This window comes from Cryptomeria japonica, chromosome 8 (assembly GCF_030272615.1).
Source record: "Cryptomeria japonica chromosome 8, Sugi_1.0, whole genome shotgun sequence".
NCBI classification, from domain to species: Eukaryota; Viridiplantae; Streptophyta; class Pinopsida; order Cupressales; family Cupressaceae; genus Cryptomeria; species Cryptomeria japonica.
This window is the reverse complement of record NC_081412.1, coordinates 414,569,275-414,587,507: the sequence shown is the minus strand read 5'-3', so window position 1 is coordinate 414,587,507 and position 18,233 is coordinate 414,569,275.

Genomic DNA, 18,233 nt, shown 5'->3' with positions numbered 1-18,233 from the left:
GGCACCAGTAAATATTGACATTTCTTCTTACAAACCTTTGACACATTGTCAAAGGATTATCAAAAACATTAGAAGAAAATTGCTTAGTGATTTAAAAGAGTATTTTGATGATCTTTTCGACATAGAGAAAGATGAAGTAGAGTAGGAAGTTATTAATTATCTATGTGTTTGGGACTGGTCACCATTAGATATTAGGTCTGATGTATCTAATTCTTTGTTTAATTCTTTGGATAGCAAATGGTGCATTTCCATTGAGAAAGAATAGGAAATAAGGGAGGAAATATCTGCACAATATTTTCCTGATGTATCTAATTCAGAACTCTATGAGGTGGTCGATAAATATAAAGGTCTCTTCTTCATGAGAAGAAGAAGACTCTAGTTACTGTAAGGAAAAGCCTCTGAAGTGGTAAAAGATACCCATTTTCATGCACAAAATGCTCTGAAGATGCATCAAGTGGAAGAAGTAAACCGATAAGCTAAGCAAGAACCAGAAATCAATAAGCCGGATGAGGTGTATAATAGTGAAGGAGAACAGGTAACTGAGCAAATGGAACCCATTGATGTTGATGCCTTAGATGGTGAAAATGTTACTCTAGATGCACCAATAGAAGCTAAAGGCTAGGAGAAATAGGAGGAAGACAAGAGAAAATAGGCAAAGGAAGAGAAGAAAAAGGAAGCAGAAAAGAAGCAACAAGAAGCAGAAAAGAAGAGACTGGAAGATGAAGAGGAAAAGCTTAGAGCAAAAGAAAAGGAGCAAGCAGCATAGAGCACTCAAATGGGGACTCCAATGGCAATCGGTAGTCAAGCTAAAATGGCTGACATCACCAGTCCCATTGACCTCCAATCAACAAATTAATCGGAGCTATTGCACAACATTAAGGTTGCTCAAGAATGCCTGGAAGTGATAAGGAGGAAAAAGGAGCAAGATGTGATCCAAGCTGCGGTGGACACTCTTACCAGTTTGATACCCAGTACGAACCTTCCTAGTATCGATTCCTCACTTGCACAATTGAAGCTCCTATGCACAATTGTAGAAGACCAGGTGCAAAGCCTGGAAGAGGTCATAGAAGCAAATGCCAAGAAGAAGCATGAGAAGGCTCTGAACATTGCCTTGGTGAAAATTTTGAATGAGCTTCGGTCAGAGCTTCAGAAGGCACAAAAGGACATCAAAAATGTAATGGATGAGGGCAATCTACTACTTAGCAAGATTTGTCAACCTCATCTATTCTGTGATGATGTGCTCACTCAGAAGGACAAGCTGCAATTTGATATGTAGTCATTTATCAGTACCTTCAAGATGCCCTATGATTCCTTCTCCACTTTTGGTCAAACCGCTCACCGGTTTCAATTCCAGTCTACAAGAATTGAGGTAGAGATAAGCAACTGAACATGCAATTTGTAGGAACTTCAACTAGTCCTACTACCAAGACTACAAATTCTCCAGAAATGCTACCTCAATCTAGATGCCTTAACGGTTACTCAAGAGATGAGTACCATAGATGCCATGGAGGAGCAGGTTTACCAGATGCAAACGGAGCATGAGGTTGTGACCTCATTACTTCAATCATGGTCTTTATCCATGAAGACATTTATGCAGGACTTCAAATCGATTTTTGAAAAATTTCACTCTTTATTGTCTTAAACTCTTATTATTTTAATACCAATGAAAATAGGGGTTATTCAGCTGTTCTTTGTCATTGTTGGCAAAGGGGGAGAATTATTTTGGTATTTAAAATTTTAATGTAAGCTCTGTATACCTTTTTGTTTATATCTATAAGGGAGTAGTATACATTTTTTTTGAAAACGGGATAGTGTATATGCTTAGGGGGAGCTATTTTGTTCATGGAATGATTTTGTTGTAAAAGACTTAGATGTCAAAATTTTCCTAAGTGTTGCCATCAATACCAAAGGGGGAGATTGTTGGCATTTTTTATGATTATGTTGTGATCGTCATTGATGGACACACACTTGCTTTGAGATCACTTTTGTATGTATGAGTTATGCTCAAACCGGTACTTGTTCCAAACCGATATCATGTATTAGTCTTTAGACTATCAGTATTTTGTAGAAAGTGTTTACTGATCTCAAGCGACATGAAGATCTCAAGCGGCATGAAGACCTCAAGCGGCACAAGGATCTTAAGTGGAGCAAAGAAACTAAAGCGGTAGTTATCACATTCCTAGTCTTCATTTTGGCAAACTGGTAATCGGTGAAAGTGTTAGCCGGTAATCAGTTCAATATTTGAACCAGTACTACTCTAAGTTCCAAACCGGCAACCGGCATTTTGTATGAACTGGTATTTTCGTGATGAGTTATCATCCACCATTTGTTTGGCAGTGCTGACATTCTGGCGGTACTTTTGTGCTGTGTTACCAAATATGTCTAGGTACACTGTACTTAGGAACTTGCAATGTAATCCTATTGGACCGACATGAAAGCAGATTCCTTTATAAGGACATCATGTCTAGGGTTTTAGGGGTTGTTGGGGTTTTTGATATTGCATGAGCTTTGTATGAGCAATCATAAGAGAAAATAGGAAGTCTGTGTGAAGTAACAAAGTGTGAAGTGTCTGAAGACTAAAGCAATGCAAAATGCATTAACAGTGAGCTTTAATGGATCTAACCAAGCATACTATGCTAGTATCTAGATCATTCACTTGTTGATTACTTACATCTTCGACAAGTCTAAATACCCTTAACTAGGTAGGCCTAGCAAAGCCTTTGTAAATCCTCTAACAAGGTGGTTCACATCAGTGGATCTTAAATCCTCTTACAAGGTAATCTTTAATCGGACTTATCTCCTAACAGAGATTGAGATTCCTAATAGGATCTGTTCTGGTAAAGAACATTGTATGACCTTAACCGGTCTGGGTACTATTCTGTAGATAGTTACTTGTGAGCTTCATCTCACCATGGTTTTTCCCATTTGGGTTTCCACGTCAAAATCTCTTGTGTTATGGTGATTGTGCTTCTGTGGGTGAATGCATTATTTGTTGTTTGGTTTGCATATGTGTTAACCGGTTTGTCAGTGAGACTGTTTTACCGGTTTACTACTAGACTATTTAAGTGTTTGAGTTTAGTATTTTTTGGGATACTAATTCACCCCACCCTCTTAATATTCATCAGTATCCATACAATGGAGACTTTGATCTCAAAGTATTTACCAATGCAGATTGGGCAGGTAATGTGGATGACCAGAAGAGCACAACCGGTGGAGTGTTCTTCCTTGGTGGAAGACTAGTCTCATGGATGAACAAGAAGCAGAGTTGTATTTTCCAGTCTAAAGCTGAAGTAGAGTATGTGGCAGCATTCATAAACTGCACTTAGGCAATCTGGATGAAGCATGTATTGAATGGCTTCATATACCTGAACCTGTGAGTATTTTCTGTGATAATACTACTGCAATAAATATTTCCAAAAATTTGTTATTGCATGATAGTACCAAGCATATTGAGCTCAAGTATCATTTCTTGAGAGAAAAGGTTCAGAATAAATAACTTGTATTAGAACATGCTTCTAGTAAGGATCATCTAGCATACATATTCACTAAGCCCTTACCGAAGACTACATTTACCTATTTGAGAGGTGAATTAGGGGTTCTACCCCTTCATGAAATACATTAAAGATGTCTGCTCCACATTAGTCAAGTACTACAGTGACAAATCTTACAGGATTGATGTGTTGAAGGATGCTACTCCATAGGGGGAGCAGCATAGTGGAGCTTGGAAGCTTATGCCTCCACTTTGACATTGTTGTCAAAGGGGGAGAAGATATATTATTTGGGGAGAAGATATTGAGCATGTACACACTGACTAGTCTAGGTGGTGGTGATCTTTTTAGTTGCATAGGTATAGTGTCAACTGGTATATATTTTACTGAGCAATGATGCACTGAGTATTGCCATCAATGACAAAGGGGGAGATTGTTGGCATATGATGAAGCGGTGATAGTGTATGTTGTCATTGATGTCAATAAGTGACCTCGTATATGATGCTCAAGCCGGTGAACTGGTATTAACTGGTGTGAAGACTGGAAGCGGCTTTAGTCAACTGGGATGGTGTGAACTGGTGTCGGGATTCACAGTGTGTCTACCGGTCTGGCGATCTGACTTGTGCGGTGCAATCAATGACATTCTATGATGAGTTAGTTAAGAGATAAGGATGTGATTGAGAGGCCATGTCATCTATGTGCATGAGAAGAATGTCTTTGAGGATCTTGCATGTAAAGATCAAATGCATTGAATGTCTACCTCAGGAATATGCATTTTCTTAGAGGTATGAGAAAAGTGCATGATGGGTTACTGTTTTCCAGATGTGGTGAAGATTGGATGGTGTAGAATGACTTGAGATCTATTTTAGATCATTTCACTCTATGCAATATGTTTGGATGGTCAGGTTTGGACCAGTTGTAATTGTAAACCTAAATGTTTAGGGTTTAGGGTTTATGCTACCGACCTAATTGTTGTCTATAAGATCGATGATATGTGTTATTGTTTGTGTTGGCAAAATTTATGTTTGTCTCCATGTGTTGAGATACTTTCCAAACCAAGGTGTGGAATCTGCAAAGTGTGATTGCAAAGGAGAGGAACTGAAAAGGATCTGCCTTAGCAAGTAGTGTTGTTATCAGATTGGAGCTTTACCTGTTGACTTCTAACCATCTCAACAGAAGGAAAATCCCTTGACAGGGTAGCTTTAATAGGCTTGTTGCAAATCCTCTAACCAGGTGACTCAAGTTCATTGAGTTATTTAAATCCTCTAGCAAGGTAACCTTTAATAGGGTTTCAACCTTTAAAAGGGTTTATAGTCATCCCCTAACCGGGTGATCCCTAACAGGATCGGTTCCTAACAGAACCTTATTGTAAAGTCTTTAACCAGACTAGGCTCCTAATAGAGCGGACTTCAAAAGAGTTCAAAACAATCTTATGGGTATTCATTCCCACCATGGTTTTTCCCATCTAGGTTTTCACGTGAAAAATTTGTGTGTCATGGGCTATGTATTTTTCATGTTACGGTTGAGTAGTTTTTGGTTCAGTTGTATATGCATGCAGAGCTAATGGTTGTGATATTACTAATGCAACTCATGCATGATCAAACAGGTTAAATAGCTATCTAGATTTGAAAATTGTTGGATGCTATTTGAAGTACTTTTGTTTTACCGGTTTAGCTGTCTGAAGTATTTATGTTAACCGGTATTGCTATTGTTAAGTACAGTGATATAGACAACTGGTTATCTGTGTTCAAAGAGTGTCTAAATATTAAAGCAAGTTTTTATGTGTACTAATTCACCCCCCCCCTTCTCAGTACTGATTATGATCTTAGAGATTCATCATTATTCATCATCATCATCATCATATGTATATACATATATATGTATATATGTATGTATATATATGTATATATACATATATATACATACATATATACATATATATATATATGTATATACATATATATATACATATATATAAACATATATATATGTATGTATATATATGTATATACATATGTATATACATATATATATGCATATATATATATATATATATATGTATATATAGATGTATATATATGTATACATACATATATATGTGTGTGTATGTATGGATGTATATATATATGTATGTATATATACATACATATATATACGTATATATGCATGCATACATACATACATGTACATGATATACATTGGTTATCATAAAAAGAATACTAACTCCAAAGTTAAGAGAAACCACCTTGTGCTTTGTATTTTGTGTTCATTGTCCTTTGATTTGTCCTCTCTTGAGGGCTTATTATTTTGATAATGTGCTTGTATTTTTTGGGTGTATCCTACCTATTGGTAAATAGATTTGTTGCTTTAAGTAATTTTCTTGAAAAATATTGTTTCACCCAGTGATCAGCAACAAAATGTTCACAACAGTTGAAGAATTGTAGAACAATAGCAATTCCTCTTTGCGTTTGATAGGGGCAGCTCCCTCGTATGATGGGGGTATATGGATTTTCTAAAATTTAAAAGACACCATGTATCATCAAAATTGATAGAAAAATAAGATGTAAACTTATCAATTTTTAAATTCCACACATCCAAGTTAAGATACCAAAACTTGAAATGATAATCTTCTTCATATGCAATGTTAAAGGATAACAAATAATTATCATTGATAAGACATAAGAATATTAACAATAACACTTCAGATGAATTGAACACACATTGTAAACATTTCTCTATTGATTTCTTGCTTGAATAGTACTATTTGAGTCCTTCATATGATGCTTTGCGAAAAAGTGGAACCCTTTGATTGAATTACAATGAGGTATATGTAGGTGAGGTTAGTAACCACCTAAGGTAACTACCTTAACCACCTTTATAACTACATAGAATAACTAGCTCACTTTAAGTGTAACAACTTGAAATAACTAACTCATTTTGGAATAATAGTTACTTAGAGTAACTACCTGAGTTGAGAACTTAAAATAACTACCTCATAAGAAAGAGTTAGGGTAAACCTAACTTTACAATAAAAGAGATGAAGATAAGACTCAAATAATAAAACTTGATCATGAATCTTGTTTACAAAGAAAAGCCAAAAACATGATTCGAGTTACACACACACAAGAAAAATGAGAACTATACAATATGCATCACTACATTTATTCTATGCCTACCAAGGGTGCCGATGATGAATTTATTGATTTTGAAAGCAGGTTCTACTGACTGGATTCTTTATCTTTGAATACTCTGAAAATTTTGATGGATGGAGTAACAGATTTCCCTTTAGGAATAAGGATGTTGGCTATCCTCATCCTCCAAGTCTTCAATTTTTTGTAGATGTTGCTCAACTCTACCACTGTACTAGGTATTTGAGAAATATAAATCTTCAAGGAAGTGTAGGTGTCAATCAACTTATCTATTGTGTTTTCATTGAAGAATTCTTTGCTAAAAAAAAATTGATCAACCATGCTCTAAAAACCATTTTGTAACACTTGCAAGTCTTCCATCAATGATGTACTTGGAAGGATGACGGTGAGCTGACTTTGAATTTTTGCACACACTTGATCACAAGAAAGCATAAGCCTTTATTTTTCTATTGAAACTTGGTTGATGATTACCAGTTTCCAACTTATACTTTCTGTCCATATCTCTAAGTAGTTCTCCTTGGTATTAGGTAGGATCCTCTCTTCTACAAGGGTGTCTACTTTGATCTCCATCATTTGTCTGAAATCATTTATGATTTCCTTCCAAGTTGCTTCTTCTTTCTTAACATTTTTTAAGTCCTTTTCAATAGTCTTTTTCTTGATTAAGTCTTCATCATGAACAACTTTGGCCTTAACAACGAAATCAAATGTAAGGGATTTGACTTTCTCCACCCAGCTTTCAGTCACTTTCCCAAAAACTTGATATTTTTGGAGACTATCAATAACACCTCTTTAAACTTCTCCTTCTGAGCCTAAAATAACTGATTGGTGAGCAACATTGATTCACATCATAGAAGTGTCAACTATGGACTTCAAGTAGGAGGACAAATTCTACACTTGTTGTTTCAGTTGATCCTTTGACTACTTTTCTTTTTCAGTTCTCTCCACTAGCTTTGTAGCTACCACATTGAAATTTTTTATGTCATCTTCATGAGTCGATGAACCCATATCAATTTTTGTCATAACAAAATCTACAGGGGTGGCTTCATTTACATCTTTTTCAAAGATGGGTTGAGCTATCTCTAGGCATATATTTCCTGAGTTTAGATCAATCTTTATTCTTGAAGTCACTTTGATTTTCTTTGACTTCTCAAGTCTCCTGAAAAGTTTAGATATTGTGTTGAATTCAGGAACCACTAACTCCTCCAATTTTCTCTTTTTCAATAAGCTTTGTTCCAACCATGGGAGGGAAAGACTTTATGAGGGCTCATGTACATTACTTTTTTGAAGACTTTGTTACTCAAGCACTAGTGAAATTGCTTCTTCTCTAACTTCTTCTTTTTGATCAACTGGATTCCTTGGGAAAGAAGGCTCCATAATTGAAGTAGGATGTGGTACTTCATGATGAGAAGATTTAATGAGGATTGAAGGTGACATAGTTGATAAATCTTCATCAAGCTTTGGATCATCCCAGACTTCTACTAGGTCTTGATCTTTCTCTTCTCTTGAAGTAGAATTTTCTTCTTTGTCTTTTGATCTTGATTTCTTCTTCTTTTGTCTAGGATCATCTCCGCATGTATTTTGGAGATTATTTCTTCTTGGAGGATCTTCATCTCCACCACTACCTTGATATTTCTGGTGAGAAAGAGTATCTGAAGTTGGTGTATGAGAAGGAACTAATGAAGTAGAATTGCCTTGATGGCTACTTCTCCTTGGTGTCTCTTTTCTACTTGTTGTCTTTGTAGTAGTCATGTGTGCTATCTTCTTTCCGACCCAAGCTTCTAACTTCTTGATCATGAAACTATTTCTTTCTCTTACATCTCTGACCTTTGGATCTACCCAATTAATAGCAGGATGAGGTTGAGCCTGGATCTTTTCAAAATAAAATGGATCAATCAGATCCGATTCATCATATTTAATACCTTCAATGATCCATTCCATCTTGAAATCATAGATTTGTTTCAAGGTGAATCTTGTCCAATCTCTTTTCCTAACTTTGAATTCATCCTCACAATCTTCCTAGTAATCTTCAATATTTGGGAAATGGAGGTACCTAGGACCAAGTCTCAGATTATTCTTGACATATTCTTTACTATCAAAGGGGAATATCATCTGGTAAAGGTACAAGTTGATTTTGGCTAGATCCCTTTCAACATCTTTTTCTTTTGAGTTGGACTCGCATTTATAATGACCAAGGCAAATAGGGAAGGCAACTCCTTTGTTCTTCCTATCTCTTCATTTCTTCTCGACCAACACCAGTAGTCTAAAATGATCAATCAAGAAGAACTTATCATCCACATACCTTGGAAACCTATAAGGATAGCCATTGAATCCTCCTATTCGAAGGTAGGTGAATTTTGGAAATTGAATGAAGTAACTTCCGTACTTTATCAATGTTGTTGCTTCTTTCGATATTCTGATAGCTGTATTTCCTTGAAGTAGCCTCACTGCCAACATTGTAAAGGCATCATTCACTTGTCTGAAATGCACAAAGGTCTCCTCCAACTGCAGCTACTTGTAGTAGTTGTAGATCTATGTTTGCGGATTCAGAACACCATTTGTACTCAAACCTGGCCATGACCTTAAATTAGCAATTGCATATATCAAATAGGAAGACATGTGAAAGTGTTGACTTGTCTTGAAATGGATTAACTGATTATGTATGAAATCACTAATAAGATAGCCCCAATCAATGAATTATTTTCTGTCTGATATGACTGTGATGAAAAGATACATACACATTTCAAATTCAGTAGAATTAGGGTTGCTTGTTACTCTATGGATCAGGACTATCAGATGAAATATCTTTTTAATAAAAAAGAGAGTGGTGAAGCATCTTAGGAAGATGAGATTGTCCTCCTCAATATTCCACCATCCTGTGAGGCCCTACCCTGACTCAGTTTGACATTTTCAGTTATTTGCATATTGAGACTATTATGGATGCTTTATGGATTTAGAACCTATATGATTCCATGATTTGGATCACATTGACGTATATTGATGCTTCATTTTATGCATTATGATTATGAAACTTTATATGTTGCTAGAATAGAATTACTTTGAAATGGTGAATTTCATTAGTGGAATTGAAGGACTTCATTTTGATGATAGAAAAAGGATGCTTATTTTATGAATGGTTCAATTTTGATAATTATGATAATTGCTTATGTGGAATCGAATTTGAATGAATGGGATATTGAATTATTATTGTCAAATGTATGAGTGTTTGATGTGCAATGAAATCTATGTATTTAATTATGTATAATTGTGATTATTTGGAATTACTAATGTGTTAATTGAGATGCATAGGAAAATTATCCATGTGACCATAGAATAAATATGGAGAACCAAACCTAGACCAATGTACGTTTGTTAAGCCAGGGGTTGTCTATTTGGAGAGACAACACCCCATTTGTAATGTATTTTATTTGTGAAAGTAAATGATGCATGTGAGTTAATTTGATTTTATTTAATTGTGTAAACCTACAAGAGACAAATTCCATGTGTGAATTTTATATTGTATTTTATTGTGTCACTTGACACATGTGCTGATTAGTGTCATTGATTTTGACTTGTCTCTTGGAGGGAGTTTTGTTTCTACCAAAGCCATTCAAACAAAAGAGTGTGGTCCCAAATTTGCCTTGGGTAGGGAGTCTTGGGAGTGGTCAACTCAGGTTTGACCCGTAGGTTAACTTTAGTTGGGTTTCTAAGGAGTCAAATGGACTCCTAGGGTCAGTTTTAGGGCTTTTCCAAAGGTCCAAAGGGTATACCTATGGGTTAGGAGTATTTTGAAACATGTGACTACTCCCATGTGACTGTTTAGTCACCTCAAAAAGCAGTTTTCCCAAGGTGAGCGAAAATTCAACTTCGAAGGTTCCTCCTAGGATAGGTAACCTTCCCTTTTGATGTCAAACTCTCTTCCCCATCCTCTCTCACCTTTTCCCTTTCCAGTTTTAGTAATATGTAAGAGGTTGGGAAGAGAAACCAATGGGAACTCTCACCTTACCCAAGGGGTTGGGAAGTGTGTGAGAGGCCTTCTTAGGCAAGGATTAGGGACTTAGTGAGTAATCACCCACTCTCCATTTTTGGAGATTATGTAATTTTTGGAAATTTAGTTGTAGGATAGAATTTTGGTGAAGGGTTGGTGGAAAGTTTGTGTGGATTTGGGCAGCTCATCCCCAACTAAGTCTAACATACCTATTGGCAGATTAAGGTTGGTTTTACTTCCTTTTATTTATGTTGTTTATGTTGTTTTTTGAAAGAAAGAAGTGCTTGCATGAAAGGAGGTGTATATGTAATTTGTTGTAGGAGAAAAAAAAATGTGAGTTTTCATTTCCATGTTCTTTGTTTATGTGTTCTTGTTTTGGGAGTGTCCAAGGCCTCCTACTTTTGGGAGAGTAGGATGGTCTTGGGGTGGAAGAAGTATGACAGCCTTGGATGAGAGGCTCTCCTTATGGAGAGTGATCTCAAGGGTGTCCTTTGTGACCCTTGCTGCATAGCCTTGTGTATGCATTTGGGGGTCATAAGGGGAGGAAATATGGCTTTTATGCCTTTGGGGGGCATAAGGTGAGGAGGTGAAAATTGTTGTATTTTGTTTTGCCATGAGGTGGCTTGATTTGTATTATGCTTGCAATCTCCCCAATGGTACTTGGTTCACTTCCACCAGTGGAAAGATCATCACAAGTTGTGGTGAGAGTGTAGCTTGGGATGGGAAAATGCATGTTGAGTGCTGGCCCTTGTTTGTTTGTGACCTATCTAGTGCTTGGTTCTCCAAGCTCGGGGGTGGCTTCTAGTAAGCCTAGGCTGGGAGGTGAGCTCTCCATGGTCAAGTTGCATTTTTATTGTAGGTTGCTTGGGATGGAAAAGAAAAGAGGAAAAACTTGTTGTTGTTTTATGTTGCAGAAAAGTTTGAAAGAAAAATGTATTTAATATTGTAGCTTGTAAAAAAAAAAGAGAGCTATTGTTGTATTTATTTTCAAAAAAAGTGTATTTATGTTTTTCATATTCCTATGGAAGGGAAACATTAGTTGGGTTTTCAAACCCATATGTATCATTATTTACTTTGTATTTTAATTGCTAAAAGAAATGTATTTTTCCTACTTTGGTTAGTTTTGCAAAAAAAAAAAAAGATGGAATATATAAACTTGTATTTAAATCTTCATTTTTTTAAAAAAAAGGAAATGATGTTGTTGCATTCATGTTTATTCTGCAAATAAATAAATTTTGTTTCTACATGTTCATTTATGTATATTAATGTTGCTACAAATAAAAGAAATCTGTCATTTATTTTTTCATTTAATGCATAAAATAAATCTTAATGTAATAGCTTATTGTATCAAAGGAAAGATTAGCATATAGACCTAGTTTTTATTTTGTTTACCCAAAAAGATTATATTTTAAGTTGCTATTAGAATGCATTGTAGATATTAGTTACAGAATGTTAGTTTTTAAACAAAAAAAAAAAGAAAACAGAATATTAAGCATATATTTCTTCAGCCTTTTAAGAGAAGGATATTTTTTCCCATTATACAAACCACAAATAATATTAGGAAAATCTTTATATGCATATTAAAGATATACAAAAATATCAAACTCATAAGATGCCTAAATGAGTTATAATTTAAAAGCAGCAATATATATATATATATATATATATATATATATATATATATATATATATATATATATATATATAATCCCTCTTTTAAAAAAACAAAACAAAAACAATGCTTAACACTTTTTTTTTTTATTTATATATATATATTTTAAATGACTTATTTAAACAAGTTTATTAGTTTCCTCCTTTCTTTTTTTTTTTCTTTTATATTATTAAATCTGTAAATACATTACTGTTTTTTTTAAAAAAATAAACAGATTTTCAAAATGAAGCATTTAAATAAATAGAAGGTATATAAAAATACACCTTCTATTTATTTAAATGCTTCATTTTGAAAATCTGTTTATTTTTTTTAAAAAAACAGTAATGTATTTACAGATTTAATAATACAAAAGAAAAAAAAAAAGAAAGGAGGAAACTAATAAACTTGTTTAAATAAGTCATTTAAAATATATATATATAAATAAAAAAAATAAGTGTTAAGCATTGTTTCTTTTTTTTTTTTTAAAAAGAGGGATTTTAAAAAATTTGGCAAGTGGAAAGTGTGGGCTGCAGCCTTGGGTGGCAACGCCCATAGTCTACGGGAGCCCGCAACTATGGGCGGCAATGTCCACAGGCTGCGGAAGCCCACAGCTGTGGGCAGCACCGTCCATAGGGCTGCGGAACCCGCAGCTATGGGCGGCGACGTCCATAGACTACGGGAGCCCGCAGCTGTGGGCAGCACTGTTCGCAGCTCGCGGGTAACCCCCGCACCGCCTCCGCCTTCCTCCCTCCCTTTTCTCCCATATCTGCTCAGATTTCCTCCACCGTGGGAAAAACAAAGGGACTCTCGGCTCGGCCCTGTGCGTGCCGCCATGGGAAAAATAAGAAACAAAAAAATGCCCCCTCCCATGGCCGCCGCCCAATCCTCTGACCTGCAGTCACACACACACACACACACTCACAAGCCCTAACCCAATTTTTGAGTTAGGGAAAAATGCTAATAGTTAAAGAAAAAAATAATATATGTGTATGTTATAACACACAAGCCCTAACCCTAGTTTCGGGTTAGGGCAAACACACATAGATTTTAGAATAAAACATGTGTGTGGGGGTGTTAAAGAAGAGGTTAGGGTTAACATGTGACCTTGTAGAATTCTTTTAAAGGAATATTATTATAATAAAGAGAAGAAAACCCCCCTCTCTTTTAGGGATATATATATATATATATAAACATATATATATATATATATATATATATATATATATATATAAACATATATATATATATATATATGTAATTTAGTTCTATATTTATTTGGAATCAAATAGTTATTGGTAAATTAGGTAATGCTCTTTTAATTTTTAAATGAATGTAGATGCTTTCTAAAAAAAAAAAGATTTTAAAATTCTTGGGTAGAATAAACCCTTGGGAAAAATATAACGATATATGTAGGGTCAAGTTGGCCCATTTAAATTTTAAATTATAAGGTATTTTAATTTATGGAGATTTTATTTAATAGGGTTGTTAAATTTAATAACTAGGTCCATTTATTTAGACCCTAGGTAATTAAAGAACTATAAGAGATTATTGGACAATTAATTTTAGAGATTATATATTAAGTTTGAGATTATTGCTAAGAGAGTTTAATTATTTATTAATGGAAGATTAGTGATAACTCTTTTGGAGAAATATTAGCTTGCTTATAACTTAGATAATTTATTGCCTAATGAATTTAATTGTTTGATTCACTCAAAACATAGTTAAGATCAAACTAGTTTGCATTATTTTAATTAAGTTAGTCGTTCTAAGTTAAGTATTTAAAAAAAAAAATTAATTTCATTTGTGCCCAAAAGTTTGGGCATGACACATCCATTCTTTAGCTAAGTTATTCAAGAATTTACTTCTGTTGTCACTGAAATACTTATAAGCCTTCTTCTTATCAATGTAAGTGAATTTCTCCTTATATGGCAATCAGAGAATAATGTTGATGGAAATTGCATCTAGTTTAGCAATCAGGAGCCTATCAATAGTTCTTATTTATCTGGCATCAGGGTTATATCTTCTTGCATATTCTACCACCAATTTTGGACATTGCACCACTATGGGGAAACAAGCCGCATCAACCAACCCACTGTCAGCTATCCTGTAGGATAATTTTGATCTATCTCCTTCTATCAAATATTTTTCGGATATCTTGTAGATTAATGTTCCCTATTTTGGTATCCAAAACTTCGCAAAGCATAGTGTTAATCATGGGAGCATAATCGTACTCTTATGCTTTGTATTTCATGATGATATACTTACAAATTCTTATGTTGAATTCTTCTTTATTGAATGGCACTACATATCAAAAATCTAATGATGTTATGGTTGAGATCCCCCTTTCAGTGAGTTCAATATATTTTTTATGCTTCTGCAATTTTAGTGCATTAGGTTGCAGTGACTGGATTTGCACCTTCTACTTGTATTTACTTGAAAGTTTATAAAACTTTTTAGTAACAACACATCAACATGACCACCATACACTTACACTGATAACATATTAACATAACTTTGGATACTTCTAGAACAATGACTGTGAGCATATGAGACTTTATTAAACTTTTCACTTCCCTTATCTTTGCTTTCACATTTCACATGCATACCCACCCAAAAGAATTCAAATTCTGAAGTCTGGCCAAGAGAAGGGGAGAAGTGGAACTTAGATTTACACATGAAAGTTATATTTGCTTGAACATTTTTAAAGCTCTTCCCTAAATCTCGTTACATATAGAAAATTTTCATCTATCCCCTATCAAAGCACTTATCATTTTAGAGGCTAAAATTGTCAGGTAACAAAAATATTTATCAGTCAAAGAAAACCATGATATCCCTTAAGATCTTTGCAGCTTTATTTACATGGTTGAAATATTTATATATATCAGCAGGTTCCTTGAAAACCAATATATTTACTACAAATGCCTCATCAACCATCATTGTTGACTTGTCTCATGCAAGATCTTACAACCACTTGAGGTAATATACATCATGCAAAGATTTCAAGAGAATTCTTTTTCACTTATATGGAAATTCATTTCATGAGATGATGTATTTGTTGCTCAAACACTCCAATTCAAACAACTCACGTACTTTGACATGCACGTATACTGTCATGGTTTCACTGTTTCTTATGTCAAACACTTGAGGAGAGCTTTCCTTTTTGCAATACCCTAAACTTTGTTTTGCATGCAAGACAAAGGATACCAATGAAGATTCTTTTAACAGAGCTTTTCCCACATATTATATTCGAATACCATCTATTTATGATGTCACCAAAGCTTGTGTGAGGATATGTCCAAATCCTTGGGAGGCAACCTACACTGATGCTTGAGATCACCTATGGAATCGATTCTCATTCAATCTTAGTTATTGGCCTGACAAAGTTGTTTGTATTATGACTTTCACAAGAGATATGCAGAGAAGGATTTCGAGAGTTGGTTATTAAAACTAACTTTGCATTCATTTGTGGGCCACGTGGTGAGGTCCTTATGCCAACTGGAGCTTCATGTAAGCTTTGTGGAGGTGCCACTTTTTCAAATAGAAGAGTATTGGCATGTTGATGATCTTTGCCAAGTTGTCAATAACTACCAATTCATACTTCGCTCAAACACGTTGCTTGCTAGTCGACTCAAGTTTGAAAGTTGGTTTCTGATATTTGTATTCGTCTTATTTATCTTTTTAGCCAACTTCACCGATATCATCTCATGCATTGGTAAGTTTGATGCAACTATCAGTTTGAATGGGTCATGGAACAAGTCAAGCTATTATACCATTCTTTATTTCATCGATGGCTTCTTGAAAAAACATTGGCTTGTGATACTTCAATTGCCGGTGACTTTTGAAAGTAGCACAAGCTACCGATAAGTTTTCTTCAATTTTTTTCGATGCCTTTGGTACACACCACAACTTGCCGAAATTTTGAATAGTGGGCCAAAAGCAATTTCCACTCCATCGGCAACTTTTGAAAATGCCACAAGTCACCAAGATTAACATTATAAATCTATTTTAATGTGATTAACATTTTATCACTAACATATGAATGATTATACCCTCCAAAATAAACTAAAACAACCATGACCATTCAAAGATGCATGAAGACAATAAAAACCATGTGAAACGAATGTGAGTATCTTGTGACAACTTGTGAAAATTTTCAATGGTTAACAATATTTAAACTTTTGTCACCAAAAGTTTGACTGTTACTATTTCACAAATGGAGAAAACACTACCTTAAAGAAATTTCTCCCAATAAGGCATGCGCAATTTCTCTAATGTGGGGGCATACAGTCATCTCAATGATTCTCTCTTTTGCATATCTTGATACTTAAAGTTACTTAGCAAAATTTGTCTTTTTCTTCATAATTTATAGTTATGTTCTTTTCATGACTCATAGTAAGAGGACCTTACTATTTTTTAGTCATGGTTCTCTCTTTCTCTCTCTCATGATCCCTTTTACCTCATCATTGAATTTGTAAGATCATAAGGTCCACTAGAGGCTTAGTGTATCAAGCCTCCTTGATGACTTGGTGAAATTTTTTTAATGTGAACCCTTTGTACTTTACCAAGAGTATGATTGACTTCATACTCCCGTTAAAGTGGGGCCTAAATGTAGCATCCTAAAATTGCATTTGGGTCTTCACCTTAGTGTTTGTGCCCCTTGGCCTAATTGAATACCTAATTATGCTCATGCAAATCACAATTGTCATTTAACTCAAATTGCACCACCTAAATAACCTTAAGCCTACCCCAAAATAGGGCACGGCGATGGCACTATGCCATGGTCCTCACTAGGACCATGGCGCTATGCCATGGTCCACCCTAATTTGGGGCCCCTCAAAACCCAATGTAGTATTTCAAATTTGGGTGGGATTCCCCTCTCCGTGTCGACTCATGTCAGAAAATTAGCCAATTTTCCATATGGGCTAGTATATAAATAGGATTTCCCCTCTCACTTTACATCTATCAACTATCTATCAACAATCTATCAAGCAATTTAGCAATCACATGAGACCAAGCATTCAAGCATACAAGAGAAATAAAGCATTTTTAGTCTTCCTTCAAGCCTTGGAGCAGCAATAAAGTCAAGATTCAAGCATTGAAATGGAAATCTACATCCTATTTCATGAAACCCTAATTCCATGTGGAGACCAGAAAAAGTTTACAAGGAGGTATTATCATTCAATTTTCAATCATAATTCAACATCTCCCTCAAAAGGAGAGCCTTTCCTTAAAATCATTTCAATTATCTTTATTTCAATTTCATGTTTATTTCCAAAACCAGGGTTTAGCCTAAGGCAAGCCCCTATTCTCAACCTATTTCCCTTTCTTTCTCTATGTAGGAAATAGATACATAGTTGTACTCTTTAGAATAAGCTTCATTTACAAAGATGAATCAACCCTTTTTGATGTGTGGAAATTTTGGAGGATTGTGGTGCCACGTGATGGTCCCAAATTTTTAGGAACTTTTTTTAGGGTTAGATCCGACTCGTCTTATACTACTCAAATCTAGGTGCACACAAAAATCCTGCATCTATAGCTCACTATTTTCTCAATTTTACCTCCATTTTTCAGCACTTTACCTTAAATCACCATTTCAACTTACAAAAGAGAGGAAAAACCCCACATAAAATTAATCAATCCACTCAGTATTCATTCCTTATCTAATTTGTGATTGAATCTAGTGGATTCACTTCCCTCTTTTGAGTGTAATAGTTTTTATGAAAAATTGATTTGGCAATTTCTCCCTTCTATGTTGCAAATTACAAAATCTAATTTTCATCATTATAGCTTGAAGATGCTAATAATATGCATTTACCTCAAAGAAAGGATTCCAATTCCAAAAACTAATTTGATTATATTTTCAAATCTGGTAAAACTTCTCTATACACCATGATTTTAGGAGCTAGTGTTGCTACAAGAAGCTACCAGAATCAAGTCATATGTTTGACTAATTTGATCTT